At 37.7% G+C, this 10,193-nt stretch overlaps 1 pseudogene; it reads left to right on the top strand.

The window, feature by feature from the left end:
• The first annotated feature begins 8,820 nt into the window (after positions 1 to 8,820).
• On the top strand, positions 8,821 to 9,772 carry LOC122301649 (annotated as a pseudogene).
• Positions 9,773 to 10,193: the final 421 nt, after the last annotated feature.

Below are 10,193 nucleotides of genomic sequence, written 5' to 3' on the forward strand. Positions count from 1 at the left end.
TGGAGTATAAGAGGTGTGTCCTTCGGGAACTCAGTCTGCATTAGCTTCTGGACTAGAGGAATTGTCCATGAAGGATCCAACACGGATGTCATCTAACATCTCGTCCACATCATTAATGTAGTCATTGTAGGGATAGTCATCACTACCCTCTTCATCCGACAATGTGTTGTATTGCACAATTTCCTCCTCGCCATGGAATATCCATTCCGTATAAGATGTATCTATCCCGATGAGGAACAAATGATCCTCAACCAATGCAATAGGATGGAAAGATCGATTTCGGCATCTCCTACATGGACACCTAATGCAGTCTCTCCCCGGTGCATGGGCCTTTGCCATATCTATGAATGTTTTAACGCCTGCAGCATAGTCATTGGAACGCATCCTATCTTCGATATGCATCCAAGCCCTATCCATCTAGTTACGACACAGGAAATTTGTAATGGTAAGAAGGAGAAGTGGCAGCACATCTTGGTAGACTATTCAAAGTAGGAACGATGTATAATGGTTTGGGGGAGGGAAATAAATATCAGTTGTCCAATCTGCTATGATTTGGACACTTATTGCTCATCGCAAGAAAGCCTCATATATTTAAGTCGATGAGGTCCAATTCAGCTGACTAGCATTTGTGAGGATCTATGTAGCCGTGGAGCTTAAAATATAAAATGAGGTATTTGAATATAGCACTTAGGGCCAATGTGTGGTCTGAATTTACCTTAATGGCAAGTTATTTTGTGGAACTAGTGACAAAACCTGAATTCGTCCTTTAGATAGGGATAGCTAGCACACAGACTGTCAACCATACAATTTATTTACATAATAGAGAGTTCTAATAAAAATCTGATTCAACATTTATACACTCAGATTTCTGGTATTAATCACTATGGTGAAAGGCTGCATTGATCCTTTAATTCCTCAAGGCTTGGCCTTTACATTATTGCTGATGCAAAGGAAGCTGAATTTCTGGGTTTTTGTTATTCGTAGATGATGTCATCTATGTTATGATGCCATCTTGTTTGGGGGAAAGCACATCCATTAGGTATTTCATTTTGAACAACTTTAAGTATGAATTTTGGGAATTAGAGTGTACTGGTAATCAATTATCATGTGTACTCATAATTTAATTAGAGTGTACTGGTATTCGAGTATCTAAAGGGTACAAAATACCTCTCTAGTAATAAGCCATAGTAGAGAAACAGTTTTTCAAAAACCAATGATTTTCCTCATGACCATGCATATAGTGTCCAAAGCTGAAAAATAAGGAGGAAAGTGCCAGGAACATCACTAGTAATCAAAGTTACTAGCTCATGTTGAATAAACTTATTGTGGTATAAATTAAGTTACACTCCAGCTAAAGGATGTGAACAATCACTTTCCTATCATATCCATGCATATGCATGAATCTACTATATGCATAGAAACAAGGGTTACACAACCTATCAGTCAATTAATGGTAGTTTACAATTTTGCAGCTTGTAATGACATGCATGGGGTGTTCATGCTAGCATATTAGGAATACGAGTAATGTAGAAAATATACTATTGCATACCTAGACAAATTGGATACCTTGGAATCTCTTATCTATATGTGGTGAAGGTGTCTCGATGTACAAACAAAGGTCTATCGTTTTGACCAAAACATTCTTGTTATAGGTTCTTTAGGCCAGAACAATAACATCTCAAAAAAACTGAGATGTCATCTTCAGATATCAAGATGCAAGCACTTGCTATTAAAGGTATGTGCATTACAAACCACAGGAATGACTGAGGTATGTTTATACGTCTGTGCGTGTAGTGTCAACTTTGTGTACTCGTAAAAAAAGAAATTCTTAGGAATTTAAAATACTTTGTGAACACAATATCATTCCTGAAGAGGGGAAGAGTAATCTGACCAACTTCAGCTTTGTATAGGTCACTTGTGATTATATAGTTTTATGACTTTAGCGCCCTTCTTGTGTCCCTACAAATAACAGCTAATATCATTAGTTTTTCAGCAAAAATCCTATTATATTTAAGAAGAATAGCAAGGTTATTTTCCGAAGCAGAACAGTTATATTTACTTCCATTCAACCAATGGAAGTCACAAACATCATCATTTCCAAACCAGTTTTGGTAGTAAAGCCACATGTTAGAGCAATCAATAAACAGAAGAATGAATAGGAAGGACAAACCTATAAACATTTATTTAAAACACTCAAGAACGTGTGGCTCAAATAACAATGGAAAGGGTGAAGTTTTGGATGTTTCTTGAGTTAAATTAGCAACCTTTAAGGATGTGAATGGTAGATATACGTTTGACAAACTGCCCAGTGATTCACACATCCTAGCAAAGGGTACTTGATTCATATCCAAATTATTGTACAATCCTGAGGGTATGATTAAGCAAGCATTTCTAAGATACAGCTAAATGTGCTTTCTTCACATATCATACAAGTGATACTGTTTCAGATAGGTAAATATCTGAACATGTAAGTTAATCATTATTAACTTACATAAGAACAATTAGAATCGTCCAATGTGTGTGGGATAATGTGTGTGGGATAAATTAGAATCGTCCAATGTGTGTGGGATAATGGAACAATGTTGCTGAATCTTAGCACTAATAGGGCAGATCTCCCTGCCCTGAGATATATAATCATGTAATTCCAGGTGTAAAACAGTCATGAGCCTGATTCACATACCTAATAGCCTAAAGAGATAAACATGATCATCAGATAATTACTTATTGACCTGCGTGATGCGACAAAACCAACTTCCCAAATAATTAAAGAAGCTGCAGGTGGAATTTCACAATGCAAGAAAAAGCTACAATCTGGGTACTAGCCCTCAGGAACCAGAGATACACACACATAGAAATCTCTTCCAATAGGCAGAGAGAATTACCAGGGGGAGAGAGACAGATAGAAATTCGTGGGAGAAATTAACATGGGAAAAAGATGTAAGAGAGAGATTACCGATTATCCTCTCTCCACGAAAAGAACAGCGTCGGCGCCAACTGGCTATAGTGAGGTTCCACGGGCCGGAGAAATGAGAAACCACCACTGGAGTTTTCTGGTGAAAATGTGGTGTTGAAGGGCACAATTTGGGCTACGGGGTATTCGGCCGCAGGTTTAAGAGAGGGATTTGTTGTTTTCGAGAAATAGAATCGGACACCATTTGATTCTGGCCGTTCGTGGCCGCAACTGGTGGCACGTATGGTTCTACGGGGCCGTTTTCTAGAGAAATATCGACTGGATTTTTCCTCAGATGATGCGGGGTTGAAGGGCACGATCTAGGCGTTAGGGATCTATCAGGTGCGCGCAATGCTGAAAGGAAAACGATGGGGGAGGGAATGTTTTACTAATTTTACCGGGAAATATTAACATATATTAGACGTAAAATCCACAAATTTATTAACACGAATACTATCTCCTCGCTTTAATAGGTATTTGGCCATGACTTTTCACCCGTCGCAGGTTTTTTGGTGATTTCCGTCAATATCTATTGTGACGGAAGGGATTTGTCCTAACAGCTACTATTTCACACAAGCGTTAGTCACGGGATAAAAAAATCGTGTGAAAAAAAGGTTTTTCTTGTAGTGAATCCAAAACACTTATGAACAAAGTTCTTTAATAATTCTACTTTGGATTGATGCTTCATGAATGTATCTATTTCTATACTACGTGGTCTTGCTTGCATGATGCACGTGCGATCAAATGTAAAAAACCATTAAAGCTATAGATCCACACTGAACTGCACCCTCTGTATGTTCAAGTTCACACCCAACATTTTGCCCATACTATCCACCTGATCACCATTTACTATTTTTACCCTTACTTTCTCATCTTCAATTATTGGTAATGGGGCACGATTTAGTACTACCGGGTCAAGAAATTTGTGCGTACTCTCTTAATCTACTAATATAATCACCCATTGACTCCCAATCTTCCCCCTGATACGAATAGTCTTAAGGTTGTTAAAACTAACAAGTGCATCTAGAGAAGTTTTCGGTTGTTTGCTAGTCACAGGCAAATCTATCCCTTCTTCCTTAGTGATCTCCAACACGTATCTTCCTCAATTAAATACAACTTTGGGTTTTGACCATGATGACCCGAACTCCACTTAGCATCATAATTATAACATAGACCCAACTATCGTACTATTTCTTTCGTTTGAGCTTGTGATATTTTGTGGACAGGGACCACAACTTAGTTTTGATTTTTGTGGGGTTCAGGGTGGGTTAGGGTTGGATTGGCTTTTAGTAAAGCTGGCTAGGAGTATTGTGGGTTGGTGTATGGTTTCCATGGGGTTGCTTTGTGGTTGAGGGAGACATTTTCTTCCTAAATTTTTGCAAGGCTATTGGCAGTGATCGAGGGTGCTTGGGTTAAACATTCTAACGGTGAGTTGTATATCATCCCGTAGGCTGCTTAGAAAATAGCTCAAGTTTTACTACTCGGATAAGCCTCATAGTCTATTGGACAGGGCCTCAAAATTCACTTTATCCTCTTCCACCATACCAAGTTGTCGCAAACACGTCAACTGTTCCATCGGGATGAGTTATGTCCAAATGATAACGCTTCCAAGAAGAAAAATCAACTTAGCCTAGCTGTTCAAGACTAAATGCAGGTAGGAATCACTTAAAGAATGTATATTCCTAATAAAATGGAACTCGAGAAACTGATTTAGCTCATTTAGCTCACAAGTCAAACATCATTCAAAGAGACTACAATATTCACAATAGACCTATAAGTACACCTGAGATTCTCTCCTTAGATCAAACAAAATATGTAGCTAAGACAAAAAAAGAATACTAAGTTGAAGAGAAGAGCTAGAGATATTGGCCCTTTAAAACAATCCGGTATAACAAGCCAAGTATTCTTTTATATATATATATTGGAAGATTTTAATGTTGCAATGTTAGCAAAGCAATGATTGAGATTAATATAGAGCCCTAACTCACTAGCAACAGAAGTACTCAAACATAAATACTACCCAGAGGTTGCTTTCTATCAAGCAAAGCTAGGTAGTAGCCCATCTTTTGTATGGAGAAGTATTATGACAATAGGACACTTAATTGAAGAAGGTACCATATGGAGATTTGGGAATGGAGAAAAATTTCAAGATTTGGAAAAGCAAGTGGCTTCCCCAACCAACAATTTTCAAAGTACAAAGTGCAATGAGGATATTAAATGAAAAGGAAAAAGTAATAGAATATTTCAATGGTAGAAGAAGTTTTTTCAAGTTATAAAGCTGATGTTATAGAGAAACTACAGTAAGTTATTGCAACATTCTTGACAAACTGATCTGGAAATATATTGCAAATGGTCAATTTTCAATGAGAAGTGCTTACCACCTACAAGGAGAATTATAAAAGTGATTAAAGGGACAACTGTACTCTGAACATTGCTCTTACGAGTTTAATTGCAAGAATATATGTGTTATTTAGGCATTTTGATTATGTTTTTCTAATTTAAACTTTAATTTCACAGCGCCCAAGTTTTGATGTAGTGTCTAATGATTTTATTGCAGGAATGAAGTCAAAAATGATTAAATTGATGTCTGGCTAACAAGGAAGGAATTAATGAAAAATATTCGAAATCCACAGTGATACATGAATGAGAAGATTCAATGCAAAAAGAGGGCACTTTGGTACATTCAATGAGAGATTATAGATCCAAACTGACAAGAGGCGACAAGGCTTGGCGACGAGGATTAGGTGATGAGCAAAATGTTTTACCTCTTGAGTGAGAAGAGACAAGGTTCAGGGCGGTTAGATTGGGCAACTAGCTTGGGCGGTGAAAGTTGAATTTAAGCGACTATCAGAAGCGACCAACCTAAACGACATTGTGGGCAATAAGTAGCTTAGTCGAGAAGACTTACCGCTTGATAGGTTAGCAAGAGGAGTCTATCATCCCAGTCAGGAGTCTTTCATCTCTGTCCTTGGCCAAAGAGATTTAGGCAAGGAACCTTGTCCCAAGGGCAGCAAGAAGGCTTATCCCACTCAGAAGGCAAGAAGACTTACTACTCGGAAAGCAAGAAGACTTACTGCTCGCTAGGCGAGGAGACTAGGAATGCTCAACACACACATCATCTACCCAATGGGATCCTCCCGAGATCCAAGCTTCACAAATCAAGCCACTCATCACTATATCTTCCATTTTTTGTTAATTATGTTATTCTTGGACTCATCATGAACCAACAGGTGGGACAAGCCCCTTGGCTACCCAACCTCTATTGGGCACACAAATTCGAGTCACTGGACTCGCTGTGAACCAACAAGCAGAACGAGTCCCTTGACTACCTGACCTCTCCTGTGCACATAAAAGCCGAGTTATTGGACTCACACCTGATAGCAATATTAATACAACATCTTCTCTAGCAAACACCAAGTGTTTACACTCGTGTCATAACTGCCACCTACAGTTTATCTCCAAGAACGAGTCTCTGAGCTCCACAATTTCCTCATGAGGGTTACCTTCAGGAACAAGGTAACGGGCTTAGAAGTTGTCTAAGATGGACCCATGGGGTCGACGGGCTCTTTGACCACTTAGTGTGGGTTACTACAAACAAACTCTAGCATTAATGCTAAAATGGAAACGCCAACAATAATTCACATCTAGGGGCAAAATCCCAATAACACCATCAAAAACAAAAACGATCAGTAGAATTTGCATTCTTTGCCAACAAGAAACGATTTCATGCAATCTATCAGGCAAATTAACTTCCATACAAGCAAACTCAAAGCCAAGTCTCTAAACTATTGGCGAACAACAGCGATGACAGTCCTTTGACTATTTCTCCCTAGCCCATAGGTTTAGCAAAGCCGAGTCTCTAAACTCGTTGTGAACTACGGGCAACGACAGTCCCTTGACTTTCGATCCTTGCGCGCAAGCCAAGTTCCATGCTTGCACTCTTACAGTTAAGTACATATGCTCATGCCCCGCACTTGCACTCTATGCAATCGAGTACCATAACCCGGCCACCACGCTGAACTTTGCACATGCACCTAGTGCAATTGAGTACATCTCTTGAGCAAGTTGAGCTTTATGCTCACACTTAGCGCGGTCCAGCACATCTCCCGCCTAGCTCTCCAAGCTGAGGTCCCTGCTCGCATTCAGCATGGTTGAGTACATTTCTCACCTAGCTTTGTGCTTGAAAATATTTATCACTTAACGCAAGCGAAATAGAAAATCAAGGACTCGCTCCTTGAATTTGTTTTTCTATAGTTTTATGTAGGCTATCTCTATTGCAATTTAACTTAAAGATTCTGAAGGCCTTCTTTTGAAGCAAATCAAGCTTAAGAATCACAAGCAACTGAAAGGAGTAAAATGTCACCTGGCTCAACTAAACCAAGCCCAGCCTATCAAAGGGCCCTCCAGTAGAAGAAAACAGAAGGAGAGAGAACAAAGAGACAAAGAGAAGATATGGAGAAGACATGGAAAAGAAAAAGATGTCAGAGGGAAAAGAATAAGGTGATGGAAAGGAAAGAAAAAAGAGAATAGGGAAAAAAGCAAGTGAGACACGTAAGCGGTGAGTGTAATAAAACTTTCATTCTTCATCACTTCTAAGACCAGGATAGAAGGGGATCAAACCGGATGAGGAGGAGATTTCTTTAGCTTCTTTAACCTTGTGATGGGAGCTTCAAAGACAAACATCTTCTCTAGAAAATAATTCTCCAACCTCCATTGTACATAGATAAATGAGAGACTGTAAAACACTCAAATTAGAGTGGATTTGCGCTCCAAATGACTCAAGAATGTAAGCCTAATGCCAAACAATATATAAATTTGTGTCTCCATCTCCATTTATATTTTCTACTTTTATTTTCTATTCACTGCTATGAATATATGTACAGTCACCGTTAAGGTGCTTCAGACCACTACCTTAGGCTTCAAACCACTCCGATGGAGGTCTAAAATGTCACCATGGGCTTAGAATGATTCATTCTCCTATTCCGACATGTTATAGGTAGAATAGAGAGATATATGATTGATGCTATATGAAGTGTAAGCTTTTTAATTATGAGTTCTACTACTTGTAAGTAGCTTCTAAATGTAGTCTTAGGCCTTATTTGGTTACATAGATGAAATGAAAAATCTATGAATTATAGCGAGATATTCTGTGAATTGTAGTGAAATTTTTTGAATTGAGATATTTATGGGTTTTGGCAAATGAGATAAAAATTTGAATAAAAAAATTATAATGTAAAAAGAATGTTAGAATATAATCTTTTAATATTATTTTTGTTTTAATATTTGAAAAAATTGAATTGTTTTTTATGCTTTATTTAAAAATTGAGGAAAGCTATAATGATTAGGTAATAATTAAATAAAAAAGTTGTAAAGAGTTGACGATTTGAATTTAAAAAGTGTTTGTATTTGAATGGTATTTGGATATTGAAATGAGATGTGACGTGATGTATTGATTTGAGAGATTTTCGTAAGCAAACCAGGCCTTAGAAAATATGAATGAAGAAGATGAACTTCTTCAACACTTTAAATTCATGGGGGTTTTCTCTACACTCCTCATTACACATTTTGCAAAAAATAGTGCATTTTACATGACTACTAGATGCATTCACCATATATGCTTGGCAACAATACAATTTTTAACATTTTAAATCTTATAGAAATTGCAAATAATCTTATCAACAGGCCTTAGATGCAGAGAATCACAGAGACATATACATAGAATAACTCCGGATTTCCAAAGAACAGGAAACATCATTAAAGAGCCAAATTGCGAAGTTACAGAAAGAAAGGGATAAATTGTAGATGTAGCGTGATCATGCATTGAAGAAGCTAAAGGGCTAAAAAGAAAAGGAGAGGACTCAAATGGACACATGCTCGAGAGGCTTGAATTCTCCCTTTCTAAAATTGCAAAAGCTACTCGAGGCTTTAATGATTTCCAAAAAATTGGACAAGGTCCAAGGAGGATATGGCAACTTTTTATCTTTATTGGTTGTATGCATATGAATCGGGATGGAGTATTGGGTCAGTTGAGGCATCCCAATCTTGTGAAATTCATTGGATTTTGCCCCGAAGCTTTTGCACTCATCAATGAATATCTTCCTAATGGAAGTCTTGAAGATCGATTCAAATGCAAGGACAAGAGTCCTCCATTGTCATGGCATACTAAACTATGGATGACCATAGAGTTATGCTCCGTTGTCGTGTATCTTCATTCTAGCACTCGACCTCACACCATAGTGCATGGAGATTTGAAACCAGCCAATATTCTCCTTGATTCCAACTTTGTATGTAAACTTACTTTGGAATTTGCTTTGTGTTAAGCCGTGATCAAAGTTCAAGTGACAGTGTAACACTGAGTCATAACACTATCCTAGAGGGAACTTTGCCTTACTTAGATCCATAATTTCTTCAAAGTGGAGTTCCTAGTGTGAAGTCAGATGTTTACTCCTTCGGAATCATTTTACTGCAATTGTTGACAGAGAAATCACCACCCTACTCTATAGTAGATGATGTCAACTCTGCCTTACTTGCAGGCAATTTCGAATCCCTTTTGGATCCTTCCGCTGGACGTTGGCCATTTGAGGTTGCTCAATGTTTGGCTGAATTGGCACTGATGTGTTCAGACAATAACAAAAAAAGGAGACCAGATCTTGGGACGGGTGTCTTGGAGCTACTTGAATCATTAAGGGATCCAACAGGAGGTACTTGAAAGGATTATCAGCCGAGTTGGAGCTTGGCCATAAATTGTAAAATGTTGTTATGAAATTTGATTAATTGTCAAGTATTTTTGCAGGAATATGGATGTTTGAGTGGTATTTGTAGGAGAGAGTCTATTCTAAAATTCCATTGAACTTATGAGTTGTTTGAATAATCTTTTTCTTTTCCAAAATATTTTTGGCTAGCATTTCTATACAATAAGCCAGAAATCTTCAAACAAAAATAAAGAAGTTTTCATAAAGTAACAGCTAGATCTTTAAATACTCACACATTTATGATCTGATCTTTTCTTTTTATTTTTTATTTTTTGTCAAAAAAAAAAAGGCTTATCTTTTTATTATAGAAAAATTATTTGTACATGTTCCAAATAGATATGCTCCTCACAACTCTTGGTAAAAAAGTAGATCATTCCTTAAAAAATTCTTGTCTAGTGTTATCAACGGAGGTGGAGCTAGCTAGTTGGCTGTTAAACAAAAAAATTGTCTGCTGATGAGTGATTGTCAAATGTCCGGTGTCTTTTGCAGTA

Source organism: Carya illinoinensis, chromosome 2, assembly GCF_018687715.1.
Source record: "Carya illinoinensis cultivar Pawnee chromosome 2, C.illinoinensisPawnee_v1, whole genome shotgun sequence".
NCBI classification, from domain to species: Eukaryota; Viridiplantae; Streptophyta; class Magnoliopsida; order Fagales; family Juglandaceae; genus Carya; species Carya illinoinensis.